This window comes from Caretta caretta, chromosome 1, assembly GCF_965140235.1.
Source record: "Caretta caretta isolate rCarCar2 chromosome 1, rCarCar1.hap1, whole genome shotgun sequence".
Lineage (NCBI taxonomy): Eukaryota > Metazoa > Chordata > Testudines > Cheloniidae > Caretta > Caretta caretta.
In genome coordinates this window covers 318880378-318900394 of record NC_134206.1, presented here as the reverse complement: position 1 = coordinate 318900394, position 20017 = coordinate 318880378, and the positions used below count along the sequence as shown (strand labels likewise).

The 20017-nt window shown below is 41.8% G+C and overlaps 1 long non-coding RNA gene across 1 annotated transcript; it reads left to right on the top strand.

The window, feature by feature from the left end:
• Positions 1 to 412: 412 nt before the first annotated feature.
• LOC125630381 (uncharacterized) lies at positions 413 to 17447 on the top strand. Its single transcript, XR_007354646.2, has 3 exons — positions 413 to 552; positions 4169 to 4367; positions 17305 to 17447. It is a non-coding gene; the product is annotated as an uncharacterized LOC125630381 (long non-coding RNA).
• The last annotated feature ends 2570 nt before the right edge of the window (positions 17448 to 20017 follow it).

Here is a 20017-nt window from a genome sequence, read left to right as displayed (position 1 = left end):
ACCACAAGCATAGAGAATGTTCCTGAAACTTTTACATTGAAAAAGATGTTAAAAGAAAAACTAATAGAAAGAAGCCATTCAGCATTGTTATTTTGTGTCTGCTACACAGTATACTCAAAAGTGTTGCAGAAGCAAAATACCCCAAGCTGAATGGCTTGCCTACTCTTAGTTTTCAATATATTTCTCAAGGGAGTCCTGGTGTTAAGATAAATATTGAAAGATGCCTGTTGCTAATGTAAGCTACCAATTTACTGCACTGATCAATGTGGCTGAAGTTAGAAAGATGACTTGATAACCCTTTTGTTCCTGTCACAGGGTTTCAGCTACCTGCTATGCATCACTGCTTAGCCTGTTTCCATAGTCACAAATACACCCATGCAGTTTCCTTTTTTGCCTTTTTTCCACAGTTCTCCAGGGAACAGAATATGACAGAGGCATATTGTAGCAGGAGCTTTCCACACAGCTTCTGTCCTCTGCACAGCGCACCCTCTGAGCTCCTCTCCCATTCTCTCTCTCCTGCTTGATTTTTGTGGCACAGCAGACTCAATTCATGTAAGTAAGTAAGACTCAATTCCTGAATCTATGGCTGCCATGCACTGTACTTCATATATAGTGCATGTCTTAGTGTCTCACTTTTCCCAGTATTCTTAAAGAATTGCAGAAGAGCTTTTTATTGTTTTATTTTTAATTAGGCCCTATTTTCCTTGTATTCTTAATAGATGTTGCAAAGGAAATTGTTACTTTAAGGCCTCTGGAGTTTTTTATATTAACACCTCCTTTCACTGGTACAGTCTTTACAATCCCAAAGGATATTATCTGTCTTTTCCCGGATATTACTCATAATCCATCTTTATGTTTGTTAATTAGAAATAGATTACAATTTAATCCACAATGCCCTGTTAGAATTCTAACTACAGCCACTTCACTCTTCCTCACAGGGCCTTGGATTATATCAACTGCTAGTCTACTTCTCAGAATTTTTTACCCCTCATTTCATTTGCCCACAGTTCTTGCCATTCTTACTTAGCTCATTTTTTATTAGGTTTTTAAATTCTAGTTTTCTTAAGGGGATCCCTAGGTCACCTTGTTCATGACTAACAGCACAGTTTGCCTATCCGGCCTCCACATTGTTGCTTTCTATCGCTGCACATGCTGGGATCCATGCTATTACTATAGTTATATCCAATTGCACCAGTTTGGCTGTTTGGTAATATTTCATTAAGAATATAATTTCTGCTGTCAAATTTACCATTCTAAATTAATTGAGCCCTGATAAAGAAACATAGAATAGCCACAGCAGCTAGCCACACATCTAAAGCCCAGTTTAGTGCTAACATAATCCCTATAAACTCACCTGTAAAGCCATATATAAATTAGCCATCGCTATGGCTTTCTTTAGTCTGAGTGAGGCATGCAGATAGAGGTTTCCACTCTTCCTATTGCTTCCACTTTGGAGCCATATGTATATATTTGGCAATAGTGTCCCCACTTATGACAAATATATTGATTTGCTATAGTTTGTATATTTATCATTCTTCTTTTATTTATTTCATTCTATAATTCCATGTCTAGCTCAGGGGGAGGGGACTGGGGGGATGGCTTTCCAGTGATAGAGTATTTTCTCATAGCTATACATTTTTGTTTCTTTCAATCCTGTCTTTTCATTAAGATCCTTTATCCATTTCTGTACCTTACTGACATGGGGAATTTTGAGTTTCTCCTACTTGGCATCCACTTAATTCCCAACAATCATAATATATTAGCTTTGTGTTATCATCTTCGCTATTACCTGGTACTTTGGCCCAGGAGGTCGAGTCTGAAAACTTCATTTTAAGTGTGATAGACATTTCAGTGGCTGCCCTCTGTAGTACACACAGATGTGTTGTAATGAAGGCACCACATGTGATACGCAACACTTGTGCTTGGATATTGTCTAGTTTTCTCAGATTTGTGTTCATTGCTGACCCAAAGGACTGACATTCAGATTCAGCTGGTCTAATTAGCCTTTGTATAGCATTTCCAGTTTTCTTATCTTCTCTCCAGGATGTTTCAGAGATATATTTAAATAAGATAATTCTGCCTTTGCACTTATCTTTAATATTTTCAATATGCTCCCTCTAAGTGAGCTTGCTATCAAATATCACACCTAACAATTTGTATTTTTTCACTATAAGTATCTGTACATCATATAGATGTAACTTTATATCTTCTGGGATTTTCCTTATTGTGAAGATCATTCCCTTAGTTCTGTCCATGGAGAATTAGAAGCCCCACCTGCACTTAAGTGCCTCATTGAAAGTGCTGCCAAAAGATTCAAGGTTTCTGCTTTTGGTCCGCATGTCACAGTTGTCTGCAAATCATGTGTTTCCCATTCTTGTACTCATCTCCTTAGGGAGGTCATTTGTCATGATGTGAAAGAGGGTTGGGCTAATTACACTTCCCCTGTGGAGTTCCATTTGAGGTTGATTATACATTGGGGAAAAAAAATTCCATATTGGAACTTTTGCTTAAGAAGTCCCTTTATCCGTCTGTGCATTCTTCCTAAAATACCCATAGAGGCCACCATACTCCCTCTCTCTATAACATAACACACTGTGGGCTTTTTCTATGTCCAGCAAGGTTAATATAATGAATTCTTTGGTTCTCATACTTTTTTATCCTTCTGTTTCTATCCTTACAGTGTGGTCAATCACACACACTCCTACCTCTTCTGAACCCACTTTGCATTCCATCTATGAACCTGTTTCTTTCTAGGCATGCTACTAATCTCTCTGTTTCCATTCTTTTCATGGTTTCACCTAAACATGCTATGAGGGCAATTGATCTGTAAGCCTGAGGTCTTGAGCACAATTTACCTGGTTTGCTCATTGGGACAATAATCACATGTTGCCAGTCCTTAGATATTCCACATTTTCTCCCTACATTATATAATTTTAGTCTTACCCTCAAACTTCCTTCACTTAGGTGTTTAAGTATTTCAAAGCTTATTTTGTCCTTGTGTGGGGTGGTGCTTCTGCTCCTTATTATCTCTCTTTGGAGTTCTCTCATATTAAAATTTTTAGTTAAAATAATATCCAAACACTTCATCATCCATGATTATCTCTAATGAATATTCTTTTCCTCTCCCTAATTTAAAGCTTCTGAGCAGTGTCATTACTGACTTTTTGAAACACGGGGGGCCAGAATTCCCCCTTCTTTGTTGGAGCTTATTAGTCCATACCCTGCAAGGCTTGATATTATTGGCTCTTACTCTTTATTCCATTCATTTTCCTAGTTTGTTATATATATCTGCTGTATTTCTTATCTGTGACCCTCAAAGCATCCCAGTGCCAGTGGGCTCACTGGTATCAGGTATGGAGTTTCAGTTGGCCTTACCACTGTAGTGTACCCCAACTCACTATGGTTATAATCTGTTTCTAAAAGGGGTTATGTAATATGTTGGAAAACTAATATCTCATTGATCATTAATATTCTTGTGTGACGAATGTATGTGGTGTGTATTAAGAGTTATGGATATATGCTGGAATGATGACTTAAAATATGGTTAAACCAAGGGAAGTTGGATAACTGGTCCGCCCTAAACAAAAGGTATGTGTATTTGCTTCTCTGACCAGACTGATCATCAGGCAGAGACTATCAAGGTCAATTTAAATATTTGGTAAAAAAGCTATCAATCTAAAGAGTGGGGGAGGAGACAGCATGGCATCTACACCCAGGAGGAGAGAGAAGTTTGGTCTGGGTTTTCAAAAAATACATTACAAAGATCTAAAGATGAGAGTGGGAGCTGAACCTCAAGTGATAAGTGCAATAAAATCAACTGATTGTATACAGTATTATTGTATTATAAAAGTTGACTGATGTGTTTTATGAAAGTATAACACACTGGTGATTAATATAAAAAAGTACATATTAACACTATAAGAAAGTGTGGCTATTCAGTGATATTTACACTGTGTCCAAATAAAGAGAGAAACAAGCCTCTCCCAGATAGATAGCTGTGACTTTCCCTCCTACCTGTCTTCTATATAAATTAAGCATGGCAGAATCAAAACATTGGAAGCCTCATTTACATACAGGGGGATGGGAAGCCAACAGAAAGGACTCTTGAAACACTGAACTTGAAGATATAAACAAGACTGAAGCCATCTTTTGGCATCCATCAAAACAGATACAGAGGAACAGAGCTCTTGAAGCTGAGAGAGATGCATCCTTCAACCAACAGTGGACTGAAGTCTCTGGACACTGCATATAGGTGGGATCTATTCACCTAACAGATATTTCAGCTTGGAAGACATGGGAAACCAGACCATTGTGCTTCTATAGAAGGTCGTGACAGAGAAAGTCAGCCATGACTCGAAAGAAGATTGGTAAGAAATTTACATTGAACAAAGACATTGTTAGGTTAAGTCTAAGCCAGTAGAAATTGTTTTGTTTTACTTGTAATTCTTTATCTTCATTCCTTATACTTAACTCACTTAATCCTATGTATATTTTATATATATATATATATATATATATATATATACACACACACACATACATACAGACACATACACTATAAACCAACTCAGTGCTGTATTTGAAACAAAAGGGTGTGTTTTCCCCCTCCCCCGGCTAGTTAAGTTGATAAGCTGTGATGTGCTTTTGTCTCTTTAAAGGAACAAACTAACCTTATTATTTCCCTGAGAGGTGGGACTCTTCAGGGATATGGTTTGGGGGAAGTTCGACACTGGGAGTGTGTTGGGGTAATCTTGCTGGTTATAACCCCGGCAGGTAGAGCAATAGAAAGGCATCTGCGGTCAGAGCTGCTGAATGAGCTGTCTGCCACAGACACTCACAGGCGTGACCTGCATGCTTGTAGGCTGGCTGGGAGCATTCCAGGCTGGGAGCTACAGCAACAAATCACTGTAGGGTTGCAGGGCAAGTGGTGACAACCCCTCACTGGTCTGAATTTCACCCCATAATGTGACAGTCTTTATTTACTCCTCCGCAGTATGTTCTCTGCCTTTCTCTTTTTATAGCCCTTTGTACAATGTCCTTACTTTTTTCACATTTCATTCAGTCCTCGCGATTTAAAGAACTTTTTACTCTTTTGTATGCCTTATTCCTTTTCCTAATTATTTGACAGTCTATGTTCCACCATGATACTAACACTACTTAAAAGACAGCAGGAGAGTGGGGTGGGGGGAGAAAACCTTTTGAAGTGATAAACATCCATTTTTTCATGGTCTGTGTGTATAAAAACATCCTCACTGCATTTTCCACTTTTATGCATCCGATGAAGTGAGCTGTAGCTCACGAAAGCCTATGCTCAAATAAATTGGTTAGTCTCTAAGGTGCCACAAGTACTCCTTTTCTTTTTACTTAAAGACAGCCAGCCTGTCTTAGGAATAGCTAGGCTGGCTGTCTTTGATTCCCTTAACTGCATTACTACAGAATTCTCAATATCTTCATTTATACATTGATCATTCATGTATTCCTCACTTTTGTTTTGAAAGAGTTTCCAAGTTGCTTGTTTTAGTTTCCAAGTGGGGATATTATCCTTGCTATTCCCTCCTCTCTGTAAATTTCCGAGCTGCACTGACTTGCTATAGTGCTAGAAGCTATTCACAGACCCAGGCATGAGAAGCTTCTGTCACTTGTAATGAACCTAGTAGGTGCTCCATTATTTAAAATTATTTTTAAAATGTCTTCAAATAATTGCTCTAAACAACTTTTTTTATATTTTTTTCTTATTTCTTCGCAATCGGTTGTGACTATTCAGATCACCACAGATAGGCATGTGACATCTGCAATTGATTCTTTCAGATTCAAAGTCTCTCGTTTGCTGTATGGGCTATAAATAGGGCCCTACCAAATTCACGGCCATGAAAAATGCATCACGGACCGTGAAGCCCGCTCTACCCTCATGAAATCTGGTCTTTTGTGTGCTTTTACTCCATACTGTACAAATTTCACGGGGGAGACCATTGTTTCTCAAATTGGGGGTCGTGACCCAAAAGGGAGTTGCGGGGGTGGGGGAGTTGCCGTATTGCCACCATTACTTCTGTGCTGCCTTCAGAACTAGGTGGCCAGAGAGTGGCAGCTCTTGGCCAGGCACCCAGTTCTGAAGGCAATGCTGCACTAGCCGCGGCGCGGAAGTAAGGGTGGCAATGCCATCCCATGCCACCCTTACTGCTGCGTTGCTGCCTTCAGAGCTGGGCAACCGAAGCATGGCAGCTGCTGACTGAGGGCCCAGCTCTGAAGGCAGCACTGCAGAAATAAGGGTGTCAATACCATACCAGGCCATCCTTCCTTCTGTGCTGCTGCTGACGGCGGCTCTGCCTTCAGAGCTAGGCTCCTGGCCAGCAACCATCACTCTCCAGCTGCCCAGCTCTGCCGGCAGCAGTACCACAACCTCCCCCTACAATAACCTTGTGACAACCCCACCACACACACACACACGCCTTTTTGGGTCAGGACCCGTACAATCATAACACTGTGAAATTTCAGATTTAAATAGCTGAAATCATGACATTTATGGTTTTTAAAATTCTATGACTGTGAACTTGACCTAAATGGATCATAAATTTGGTAGGGTCCTAGCTATAAACATTATATAAAGTCTTAGAGATGCAGAATGGTTTTGTATCGGAATCTCAATAGCTTATAGTTGATATTGAGCTTTTTAACCTTTATTTCAAGGTAGTTCAGGTTCTCTTTAATGAAGTCCACCCTTTCCTATTTATCATGTCTACACATACCATATCCCAGGATTTTATATTCTAGTTTTTCTATGAGCCAAGTCTCTGGTAGGGATATTATATCAGGCTTTGTTTTCATATCAATAATATTTTTCTTTAATTCCTGCCCATGCACGGTTAGGTTCTGGGCACTTCAGCTGAAAAATAGTCACCACCATTCTTTTAACCCTCAGTATTTCTCTCACTTAGGAAAGTATGAAGTTGTTCCACAGATAGGTTGTTAGCATATAAGTACTTTTCAGCAGCTTTGATTGTAATTCTCATTTTCTTTGTTTTCTTTCCTGTTTGAGATGTACAGTTTTATTCCAATCAATATCTCTGTTTCTATAAATAGCATATCATCTCCTTTTACCCCAATGTTATTCATGACTTCTTTTCCATTAGTTTGTTGCTGACTATTCCCTTTCCCCAGATCATATTTTCTTGTCCCCTCTTTTTGGTATCTCCTAGCAGCTTTTGTATATGAAAGGTTATTAGTAGTCTTTGTTTTCTGTATTTCTTTAACTCGCTTTGCCTCAGTACAGTCACCATAGGCTGAACTGTGTTTTCTTCCACAGTTGCAACACTTTTGTTCTGTCCCTTCCTCACAATCATCATATGAATATTCACCTCCACATTCACTACACCATGTTTTCCACTTGGAATTATTTGCTATATGACCAAATTTTTGGCATCGGTAGCATCTCACAGGATGAAGAATATACAGCTTAGTGCAAAACATGATACCCTAAAGATACTCTGTCTGGTAGCATTCTTCCCTTAAATGTGACCTGCACAGCTGTCGTGGGCTTGCTACTACCTCCTCTTCTGCTAATTAGCCTCTTAACAGTTATCTTGTATTCACTTATCCCTTGATTTATTTCCTCTCCTGACATTTCAAGTGGCACGCTATGTGCTACCCTCTTGTGTCTGTGAGGAATTTGGGTAACTGACAGCTTTTTTTTTTTTAAACCTAGCCTTCTTTCATAAGGTGCTTCCCTGCTTGTTTTTGGTTTTTACATTCCTCTAACAAGTCTCCAAGTAGTTTCTTAGCTCTTACTAGATCTCCAGCACTCTTTCTGATCCATTCTCCAGTTTGCAGGAGGGTTGATCTCTCTATGTCCTTATCTAGGGATTTTACTAGTATGTAATTTTCCCCATTTCCCTTTCCCCTATGTGCTGGTCCTTCTTCTAGTTCCAGAGAATCTACCCTTTTCTTTCCCTTTTTTACATCCAGTCTTCTACTGTCGCTTTCCTTATTATCTAGCCTGATTGCAGTTTTATTTGTTATCTCTTCCATTGCACGCCGGCTGGCCAGTAGTGTACTGAACCCTAGTTCACCAGCCCAAGCACTCTTTTCATCTAGCCCTCTCCTCACCTCCACTTCCTGTTCCTCCCGCTTATATCCTCCCAATTACTGCCAATTACATCAATAACCTAGTAATTACCACCCAGGTGCTTGTAATCCCCAATTGAAAGTGGGTAACTGCTTCCAGCCGAGCCTGCAGCCTCTTCTGTGCTGTTGCTATCACTCAGTCACAATGAGGCATGATCCTTGGCCAAAATGCTGCATGTAAAATAAAAATGTTTTCAGTTCTTTAAATGCCCACTGCTTTTGTAAAAATAAAACTCCAAATTCCTGCTTACTATAACTTGACTGAAATCAATGAAGTTATACCAAAGATGACCTAATACTAGTGTAAATTGGCATAGCTCTATTAAAGTCATTGCACATGTTTATTTTTATTAAAACTGGCCTGAATCTTTTCTAACCCATCTCTTTTTGTATATATATGTGTGTGTGTGTGTGTGTAAGATGTTTCCTATGTTTTAATCAGTCTATTAGTATCTCAGAAAGGATTTCTCCCTCACACCTGGTTAAGTTTTCAAACAAGTTCCTGTGTTTTCTCACATTATGACCCTCATGCTTGGGACGAGTCCCGATAAACATATGCAAAGCTACCTCATTACTGTCCTCCAAAACTCTCCATGATGCCTACAGAAAACTTGACAATGGTTAGGCCTCTGGTGTGCTGAGACCACGGTCTATCATGCCAACCAATACAGTCTCATTTCCTCATAATCCCCCATCTCTTTGTGTGTATCCCACTCTTGTGTCTTGTTTTGCACTTAGACTGTACCCTCTTCAGGACACAAGAACATCTTTTTCTTCCCTCAGTGGGCTGAGAGGAGACAGAGAATCTATGGGAAAGGAGGGACCACCCTTGTAGCTCCTTGATGTGCTCTCCTCTCCTTCTGAGGCTATCCATCACCCCGCACTACCAATCAAGTCTTCCACCTGTTGTGTCAGGTGGATGGTAGAGACACTATGGTAATACAAAGAATATTTATAATAGTAATATATACTGGTCTATTCTAAAATAGCTTCTTGAGTTGATCATTTTTTAAGTAATGCACTTTTTAGAAATATAGTTTTGTAAATTTACATAAATGATTTCCCCAGTCTATACTTTAAAAAATAAATAAATCAGCTTTGTTTTAAGGTTATTTCTAGAGTTATGGCTCTACCATGAAATGTATGTCAATAAATTGTCAGTCCTACATTATTCCCTCAAATAATGCATAATATCACAGGATTCAATTTCACAATTATTAGCACCAGTTAGCCCTTTAAATTTAACAATAGATGAAAAGGAGGATTGGAGGATTGGGCCAAAAGAAATCTGATGAGGTTCAATAAGGATAAGTGCAGGGTCCTGCACTTAGGACGGAAGAACCCAATGCACAGCTACAGACTAGGGACCGAATGGCTAGGCAGCAGTTCTGCGGAAAAGGACCTAGGGGTGACAGTGGACGAGAAGCTGGATATGAGTCAGCAGTGTGCCCTTGTTGCCAAGAAGGCCAATGGCATTTTGGGATGTATAAGTAGGGGCATAGCGAGCAGATCGAGGGACGTGATCGTTCCCCTCTATTCGACATTGGTGAGGCCTCATCTGGAGTACTGTGTCCAGTTTTGGGCCCCACACTTCAAGAAGGATGTGGATAAATTGGAGAGAGTCCAGCAAAGGGCAACAAAAATGATTAGGGGTCTGGAACACATGAGTTATGAGGAGAGGCTGAGGGAGCTGGGATTGTTTAGCCTGCAGAAGAGAAGAATGAGGGGGGATTTGATAGCTGCTTTCAACTACCTGAAAGGGGGTTCCAAAGAGGATGGCTCTAGACTGTTCTCAATGGTAGCAGATGACAGAACGAGGAGTAATGGTCTCAAGCTGCAGTGGGGGAGGTTTAGATTGGATATTAGGAAAAACTTTTTCACTAAGAGAGTGGTGAAACACTGGAATGCGTTACCTAGGGTGGGGGTAGAATCTCCTTCCTTAGAGGTTTTTAAGGTCAGGCTTGACAAAGCCCTGGCTGGGATGATTTAACTGGGAATTGGTCCTGCTTCGAGCAGGGGGTTGGACTAGATGACCTTCTGGGGTCCCTTCCAACCCTTATATTCTATGATTCTATGAAAAGCCATGTCTGTTGCCTCTCATTCCTTAAGTAGCCAGGTCCAAATCAAGGTGTTTCAGAAGCTAAAGATAGTCAAAATGATTAAAGCCAAAGCTAAGAGCAATTTTACTTTTGCTTAAAGCCCTTTCACATTTGTTGTTATATGAGCATGACAAGAGCTCCAATGCATAACCTAAAGAGTGGTCCTGAGAAACCTGATCCTAATGTGCGTTCTATGTATATATTGCTTGTAGGACTAGGGTATATAAACCAATTAATCTGGGTGACAAAGGCAATCAAGGTGAAAAATTGTCTAAATTTTAGACCTACTTCCCTACACTAGCAGTTGTGAACAAAATTAATCTCACCACATTTTCCCTGCTAATTGCTGCTGTATCCCTATGTAGCAAGGCACTGCAGTCCCCTCTTGGCTCTTGCCCCTGCTGTGCTGACAAAATCACTTAGAGACCCTGGGGTTCAGTAACCACTGGTGCCATTTATTTACAGGCTGTGCTCCCACCACCTTTTGACCATACACTGCTTTGGTTCCAAGCCAAACAAACTTCCACTCCTCCTCTACAGCTTCCTTCCTTTCATCCTTTTCTATAGCCCAAGGCTAACTGGGCAGGCAGCTGTTTCCCATTCCCCAATTAGGCACAGGTTCTCTCTAGCCAATTCCAATTTACCTCCCTTAATGGGAGCTGGCTTGACAGAGGGCTGAGTCAGCAATTCTTGCCCAGCACCCTGTCACACCCTCATTATTCATTTTTGTTTTTATTTTTTATAAGTATTTATTGAGATATGTAAGCTTTGGCTACATACACACAAGAGAGAGTCCCCAGGGGTTTACTCGTGGCCAAAGTCATTAAATCATTAGAGAGGTCAGGATTACAGGATTTAACCTTCCACTGACACCTGTGATTTTTCTTTTGGGGTATTATATATTCATCCTCATGATGAACTTCTATAAAGGCTTTAAAACATCCCCTAAACCTGATGGTGAAAAATATTATTGCTCATGTAAGGAAAAAGAGTTCCCCACTAGAGACTTGTCCTGCAAGGTGCTGAGTGGTGTCAAATCCTATTGATTTCAGCAAGAGTTACGAGTGTGCAACACTTTAAAGGATCCAGACAGCTAGTTCCAGGACTGGACCCCTACAGCCTGAACCAAAGCCTATTGAAGTCTAGAGTCCCATTGATTTGAATGGGCTTTGGCCCTTGAGGAATTCCACCATGGTTTCAACAATTTCCATCCCACCATCAACCTTAGTCTAGACCAACCAACACAAGCGATCCATTTCCTGAACACTACTGGGCTAATAAGCGATGGTCACATAAACACCACCCTATTCCGGAAACCTACTGACCACTATACTCACCTATATGCCTCCAGCTTCCATTCAGGACACACCACACAATCCACTGTCTACAGCCAAGCTCTAAGATACAGCCGCATTTGCTCCAATCCCTCAGACAGAGACAAACACCTACAAGATCTCTATCAAGCATTCTTACAACTACAATACCCACCTGCTGAAGTGAAAAAACAGATTGACAGAGCCAGAAGAGTACCTAGAAGTCACCTACTACAGGACAGGCCCAACAAAGAAAATAACAGAACGCCACTAGCCATCACCTTCAGCCCCAACTAAAACCTCTCCAGCGCATCATCAAAGATCTCCAATCTATCCTGAAAAATGATCCCTCACTCTCACAGGTCTTGGGAGACAGACCAGTCCTCACTTACAAACAGCCCCTCAACCTGAAGCAAATACTCTCCAGAAACCACACACCACACAACAAAACACTATATCTTTATCTAGGGATATCCTCGCAACAAAGCCCAATGCCAAGTCTGTCCACATATTTATTCAAGTGACACCATCACAGGACCTAATCACATTAGCCACGCCATCAGGGACGCATTCACCTGCACATCTACCAATGTGATATATGCCATCATGCACCAGCAATGCCCCTCTGCCATGTTCATTGGCCAAACTGGACAGTCTCTATGCAAAAGAGTAAGTGGACACAAATCTGACATCAGGAATCATACCATTCAAAAACCGGTAGGAGAACACTTCAACCTCTCTGTCCACTCAGTAACAGACTTAAAGGTGGCAATTTTGCAGCAGAAAAGCTTCAAAAACAGACTCCAACAAGAAACTGCTGAGCTTGAATTAATATGCAAATGAGATACCATTAACATGGGTTTGAATAGAGACTGGGAGTGGCTGGGTCATTACACATATTGAATCTATTTCCCTATGTTAAGTATCCTCACACCTTCTTGTCAACTGTCTAAATGGGCCATCTTGATTATCACTACTAAAGTTTTTTTCTTCTGCTGATAATAGCTCTTCTTAATTAATTAGCCTTTTACGCCACTTTTTCATGTTCTCTGTGTGTGTATCTTCTTACTATATGCTCCATTCTATGCATCCGATGAAGTGGGCTGTAGCCCACGAAAGCTTATGCTCAAATAAATTTGCTAGTCTCTGAAGTGCCACAAATACTCTTGTTCTTTTTGAGGATACAGACTAACACGGCTGCTACTCTGAAACCTGTCAGAATGCATAGGGTATCTTGAAAATCAAACTTATGTCATCACAGTGAAACTCTGTTTTCATGTATAGAAAATTCCTTTTGCTTACCAAATTGATTTTTAAGGAAACATCAAGGAATGAAATAGAGCAGCACAGACTTATTAAAACAAATGTGAATATGATCAGCCCTGTACCCAATCTATTACTGTCACTACAACCCTCTGTGTCCACCATTCTTATCCTACATGTCAACATGCAGATACACAAAAGTAAGAAGAAAACTTCAAGTAGGTTAAAGAAAGCAATATTTCTCCTGTATATTTATTGTACAATATAAATATGGTTATGTACCTACATTAATGCTAAAGGATGTGTTGTATTTATGCTTAACATTTGGCATTGGGAATTTAATCTCTTTTTTTAGATCATTAATAAACATGTTAATGTGGTAATTATGCATTAAATATAGTGTTAGTACCTGTTGAGATCTATTTTATTTCCAAATTTACCATTATGCCACACTGCCTGTTGAGACTTATATACAGAGAGTAACTGTCACAGGCTTCCACCCATAAGAAATACAGGTAAGTCGGTTATAGCACTGGGCTGAGACCGTTTTTAGAATTCTATGACTTCAGCAATCTTTAGGAATTCATAACGGGGATCAGCTTGCAAATGAATAGATATCCGATGAGGTGTGAATTCTCCCTTCAGCACCACCAGTCTCTAGTGAGTAGAGTTCACCACCATGAGTTTGCACAGCTGACCGTGTTTTCTTAGTTCAGGAGACTAAAGGCTGGGGCTACACTACAGAGCTTACAGCAGCAATGCAGCTGTCGTGCAGCTAGTGCAGAGAGCTCACCGGTCGACTTAATGGCTCCAGCCCCCAGGAGCAGCAGTTGCGATGTCGGTGGGAGAAGCTCTCCCACCGACATAGCGCTGTCCAGATTAGCGCTTAGGTCGGTGTGATTTACATCACTCGGGGGTGGCTTATTCACACACCTGAGCGATGTAAGTTATACTGCAGTAAGTGGTAGGGCAGAGGTGGGAAAACTGCGGCCTGCAGGCCACGTCCGGCCCGCAGGACCCTCCTGCCCAGCCCCCGAGCTCCTGGCTGGGGAGGCTAGTCCCTGGCCCCTCCCCCGCTGTTCCCCCTCCCCCGCAGCCTCAGCTCACTGCGCCACCGGCACAATGCTCTGGGCAGCGGGGCTGCAGAGCCGCGGCCTGACCCGGTGCTCTGTGCCGCGCGGTGGCGGGGCGGGCTCCAGCCGGGCGTCCCGGCTGCCTGTCCTGGTGCTCTAGGTGGCACAGCAGTAGCGCCGTCAGCCACCAGTGCTCCAGGCAGCGCGGTAAGGGGGCAGGGAGCAGGGGGCATTGGATAGAGGGCAGGGCAGCTCAAGGTGGTGGTCAGGGGGCGGGGGTGTGGATGGGGGTGGGGCAGTCAGAGGGTGGGGAACAGGGGGGTTGAATGGGGTGGGGGCAGGGGTCCCAGAGGGACAGTCAGGAAGGATAGGGGGGTTGGATGGGGTGGCAGGGGGCAGACAGCAGCAGGTGTTCCAGGGGCGGTCAGGGACAAAGAGAAGGGGTGGTTGGATGGGGCAGGGGTCCCATGTGGGCAGTCAGGAAGGAGAGAAGGGGTTGAATGGAGTGGCGGGGGGCAGTCAGGGGCAGGAGTCACAGCGGGACTATCAGGGGACAGGGGGTATTGGATGGGGCAGGAGTCCCGAGGAGGCTGTCAGGGGGCGAGAAGCAGGTGGGGTTAGATAGGGGTCGGGGGCCAGGCCACTCCTGGCTGTTTGGGGAGGCACAGCCTCCCCTAACCGACCCTCCGTACAATTTTGGAAACCCGATGTGGCCCTCAGGCCAAAAAGTTTGCCCGCCTCTGTGGTAGGGTGTACATAGCCTGAGTCACTTCTCATTAATGCAGGTAAGGGTTAAGGTAATTGGTGAAGAATTATAGGGGAAGCTGACACAGCAATCAGCAGCCAAAATGAAGTGTGAATAAATATATAACTTATTGCCTTCAGTACATTCTCTTCAACAGCTGCATGTGGAGAATACAGACTCTTTCATATCAGAGTAAAGATTTGGAAAACATAGTATTGTTAAAGCCGTATGGTTCCCAAAATAGTATTGTTCCACAATATGAAAGTGTTGCTGACATATTTTATTCAGAGGGCATTTTAGGAGAGAAGATCTTAGAAATATGAAATTTACATTTTAAAACTTTTTACAGAAAATCTATAAAAATGAAGTAATTTTAAAAAAACGATTAGAGGAACATCAATTGTTGTTAGTGAAAAAATTAGAACAGTTAAGCTTACAGGAAAAGTTAAGAATGTGTGACCGATGTGATTTATGAAGCATGGACTGTGTAATCTATTTAAAGTTTGGTGCTGCTATGTATTGCTAAATCAATTGTTCTCACACAAACTATGACCTGAAAAAGCAGTAATGTCATTTACTAATAGTTTCTAACAAGGGGTTCCAGAGAAACAAGTTTATGACTTTTAAAATAACCATCTCAGTGAGGTTAAATAACAGTATGGTGGACACAGTGATTACATTAGGTAGTGCTAACTGTAGGTCATGAGATGAAATTATCAACTCACCTGCAAATTCAAGTGGACGTCAAATGACTGTTTTATAATATATAGGAAAATACCTATATTTGGGGGGGGGGGGAGTTGATTTTTAACATGTGCAGAGATTCATGAGCGTAAGGCCTTGTCTGCACTACACAGTTTTGTTGACAAAAGGCAGCTTTCGTCAACAAAACAGTGGAGGTGTACACACTGCAATGCTCCTGCTGCCGATTTAACTCTCCTGCTATGCCGACATAGTAAAACCACATAGACGAAAGACATAGTACACAGGAGGGCGTGGATCAACTTGGTCTGTGGCTGGGGCTGTGGGGAGAAATCACTCGAGGAAGGCAGGGGGAGAGAATCACAAGGACTTCCCTACACTCCCCACCCCATTCCATGTATCTTCCAGGCCCACAGCTGTACCCAGGGCACTCCATCCCATGAGAGATTAAACACAATGACAGCCGCACATACATAGGGCCCTATGAAATCTGCATTAAGGAGAACACTAATGGAATCACAGAATTAAAACATTAACGCAGAATCCTGCTCTCCCCAGCACTCGCACCGCAGCAGCAAACAGGGCGGGCTGCAGTGCTGAGCTACGTGCAGTCACACTTAAGAGCGTCAAACTGCTCCGGGGTTGGGAACCTCCTGATCTGCTGTGCTCTGCAGAGCTGGGGCAGGGGGCTGATGTCAGGATGTCCCCCTCCCCCCACCAGTGTACCCGGTCTCCACTGAGCTGGGGTGGGAGGGCTGAGGGGAACCTGTCTGTGCACCAGCCTCTGGCTCAGGAGGGTTGCTGCTGGCGGCTCTCCAAAAAAGTGTTCAGGCTGGTGAATGCTCTGCTTAAAGAGACAGCATGCGGACTCACTCACTCAGGCACACGCATACTCCCCCCAAAACACACACTTCCCCCAACACACATACACACACGCTCCTCCCCACACATACACAAACTTCTGTGGACATCTTGTGATACTGTTCAGCAATGTCAGTTTGGTGATATTACCAAGTGCTACTTTAAAAAGTGATTTAAAATGTGTTACTTTTCGGGCACACACAGCAGTCATTACAAGGTTCACAGCATGGTGCAAACAAACAATGCCAGGCTCAGTACACTACAGCAACACACATTACTGTGACTCAGTGTTAAAATGCTCCTTCAAGGCCTCCCTCAGCCAAATATCCCCCCCACCCACCCATTGAGCTCCTCTTGTAGCCTTGTGTTCATAAGGCACAGCACAATACTGAAAAAGAGTGCAGGATCCATGCTTTCTGACAGAGATGGCTGGCTCACAGGTTACCAGAGCAGTTGAAAAGTGTCTGGAAACCTAGTAGGATGCCCATGGAATGATGGGATTGAGAAACCTGCATCATGCGACTCTGTATCTGCCCCATGAGGCATTGCAAGCCCTTCCCAAAGCACGCTGCGGCGAGCTGCACAGTGGGATAACTACCCATGGTTCACTGCCCTCTGTGTCAATGCAAGAGCTACTACTGTGGATGCGCTCCACTGAAACAAGGAGCATAGTGTGGACATGCAACAGCAGTTTAATTACAGCACTGGCTATACATCAACGTAACTTAAGTTGACTTAACTTTGTGGTGTAGACATAGCCTAAAATCGTGCTCTAGAAAATGAGACTACGTTCCTAAAATTGATTTTATATAGAATCTTTTAAGTACTACTGGATATAGAGGATTGACACCATATGATCAAGAGATAACATAATGTGTGTGGCTTAAGTCATTATTACCAATGAAAGCAATGGCTTGTGATACTATGACCCATCCCAGCAACTTCAAGTCAAACAGTAATTGACTCATTCCGCCACTGTAGAGCATAAAGTATCACTTCCATGACCTTAGATCATGTGCTTGTATGACAATATATACTAAATAATATGACCTTCAGAAGCCAAGATATGCAACTGCAGCTAAACAAATTATTTGGCACAAAATTAAAACATGCCTCATTTTGAGTTACAGATTCTTCCACCAACATGCTGTCTGAGCAAATACCAACTGAGTTCATCCATGAGAATTCCTCCAAGTTACCAACACAGATCTCGGAGGAAATTCAATCACTCTGTACTGGCTCTGCTAGGAAATAAAGTTATTTTTTTCTGGTTCTGATGGTTTTTATTCTTTGCCATCTGATTTGTACTAGATTAGTCACTTTAATTATGATAAATCAATACCTGAAGAGGTTAAAAGCACCTTCATATCTGGTTGAATTTCAGTTTGCCTCACTCACTGAGGTTTTAGGTTCGGGGGTGGGAGCAGAGAAGGAGGGAAGGTAGAAGCTTCGGCTGCAATCACGCCTATCTTGGAACCGTGCCCTCTTGATAAGGAAACATAAGCAGGAGTGTTTTTGGACACATTTTGTTAGTCAACATCATTGTCTTCCCTGGTGGGGAGGAATGTAACAGCTTTCTTCAGATCAGCATCTCTCTTTATATGTGCATTTTCCATAAGAAGTGTAAGAAGATGCCATTCCGAGTAGAGTTAATCAAAAAAATTTGGTCAACATTTTTTTCAAAGGAAATTAGCTTTTTTGACAAAATGATAATGAGGGGGGAGGGATAGCTCAGTGGTTTGAGCATTGGCCTGCTAAACCCAGGGTTGTGAGTTTAATCCTTGAGGGGGCCATTTAGAAATCTGGGGCAAAAATTGGGGATTTGTCCTGCTTTAAGCAGGGGGGTAGACTAGATGATCTCCTGAGGTCCCTTCCAACCCTGATATTCTATGATTCTATGAAATGTCTGTTTGTCAAAACATTTTGGGGTTTCATCAGGAAAACCTGATTTTTGTTACCAAAAACCTAAAATTTTTCAGGTTGGGGTTTTTGAGTTTTCTAATTAAAAAACAAATAAAAATGTCTAAGAATGTTGATAAATCTGAAAATATTTCATTGTAAACAAAACCTTCACAGGGAAAAAAATTGTTTCCCAATCAGCTCTAATTCTGAGATTCTTTCTCAGAGGAAGTGGTTGCATTTCATGTGTTGTAACCAGGCTAAGCAGAAAACATGTCACGCTGTATGCAGTTGTTCACGACCATCCGTGCCAATCTCAAGGCACCCTATATTTATTTCTTCCAGAATTCCAACTGATGAGACATGCCCTTTTGCATGGCAGCCTCTTCATGGGTGTGTGGGACAATTAGCAAAGTCTTTGTATTGTGATGTCTCACGGTGGCCCATATAGTTTTGATAGGCCTTCTTGATGGTTAGGAGATGATCCCTCCTGACTGGGTTTGCAGGATCAGAGCAAACATTTGTTTCCAGTCAGAAAGCAAAAAACTGAAATATTACCTTATAGCAGGTGATAAAGATATTATAACTGAGATTAATGCATGCAGCAACTTAGAAGCATTTCATAAAGTCTAAACACTAAACACATTGTTATAAATTCAATGTCCATATTAACCACACTAGCACACAGGACTGGTTTCTACGAATTTATTTGTCAGTACTGGGCTGAGGTGTAAAGCCTTGGCAAGAGCTAGCACCTGGTTCGCCAGCATCACGCATGTAGGGTGAGATTTTCAAAAGATTCCAGTCAGAACTCATTTATCTGAACTTTCATTAACCAAAACACTCCATTATGCAAAGGCTTACTCTGCCCCTAAGTCTCTTTGAAGCTTTAGTCCTGCGGAGCATACGTACTCCCATCCTGTGCTGTTCCTAAGAAGATATAGTCCTGCAGAGTTTATCAACATGGTGAGTCAAACAGCAGTAGATCAAAATGCACCATGGAACTTCTAGTGTGGATTAGCAAGGTCCCCTCAGACAGAGAAGTGCACCGTAGATGTACACCCTATCTTGCACTCATTAACTGCCCACATAGACAAGCCCTCAGAAGCTCCTTTGAAGTGAACAAGGATTGTGGAGTAGGATTAGAGCTTTCAAACTCCATAGGACTGAGCTATTCAAGACCTCCAATACCGAGATCTTTATACAACTCAGACTTTCAACACTCTGAGGCCTGGTCCACAGTGAGAGTTAAATCTTTTTTCCAGAGGAGTATTCTCAACATCTTACCTGAAGGCATGATGCCCACTCCTGGTCACTGCATGCATCATGACTTCAGCCACTGCCACTAATATGGTGTACCTCCCACTCTGCACCCAAATCTCTAAGACCTGCAACTGAGCCCAAATAGTGGAGTAGTTAACATGTTGCAATAGTATATGGATAACATTATAGTTGTGTTACTGTTCTGTAAAATACTCTAATTAACATCCCACTCCTAAGTGCATCCATTAGTATTTAAATCAGTTCACAACTAGTTTCCAGGAAATGAATGCTTATCTAAGCTTTACATCTGGTCATAGTAATGCTCTGATTTTGTACCTGATATATGATTATGCAGCTTAACAAGGGGAAAAGGTAAATACATATTGATATTTAAATTTGATCAAAGGTCTTTAAAAAAGAATTCAGGTTTCAAAATCTGGCCTCTATTTATACAATGATTTGCACATACAACTTCTGTGCAATCTAATTTCTACACAGAAACTACAGCATTGATAGAAGCAACACTCATTTGCATGCCCAAAAATGAGTGCAAATTACTAAAAATTACAAATTTGTACACATAAATTCTGTAATTCATATTTAGAAGTGTCAATACAAAACTATTGCACACACAGGTGATTTACTGGCAAAGTTACATAAAGTCAAATGGAGACTGAGTTG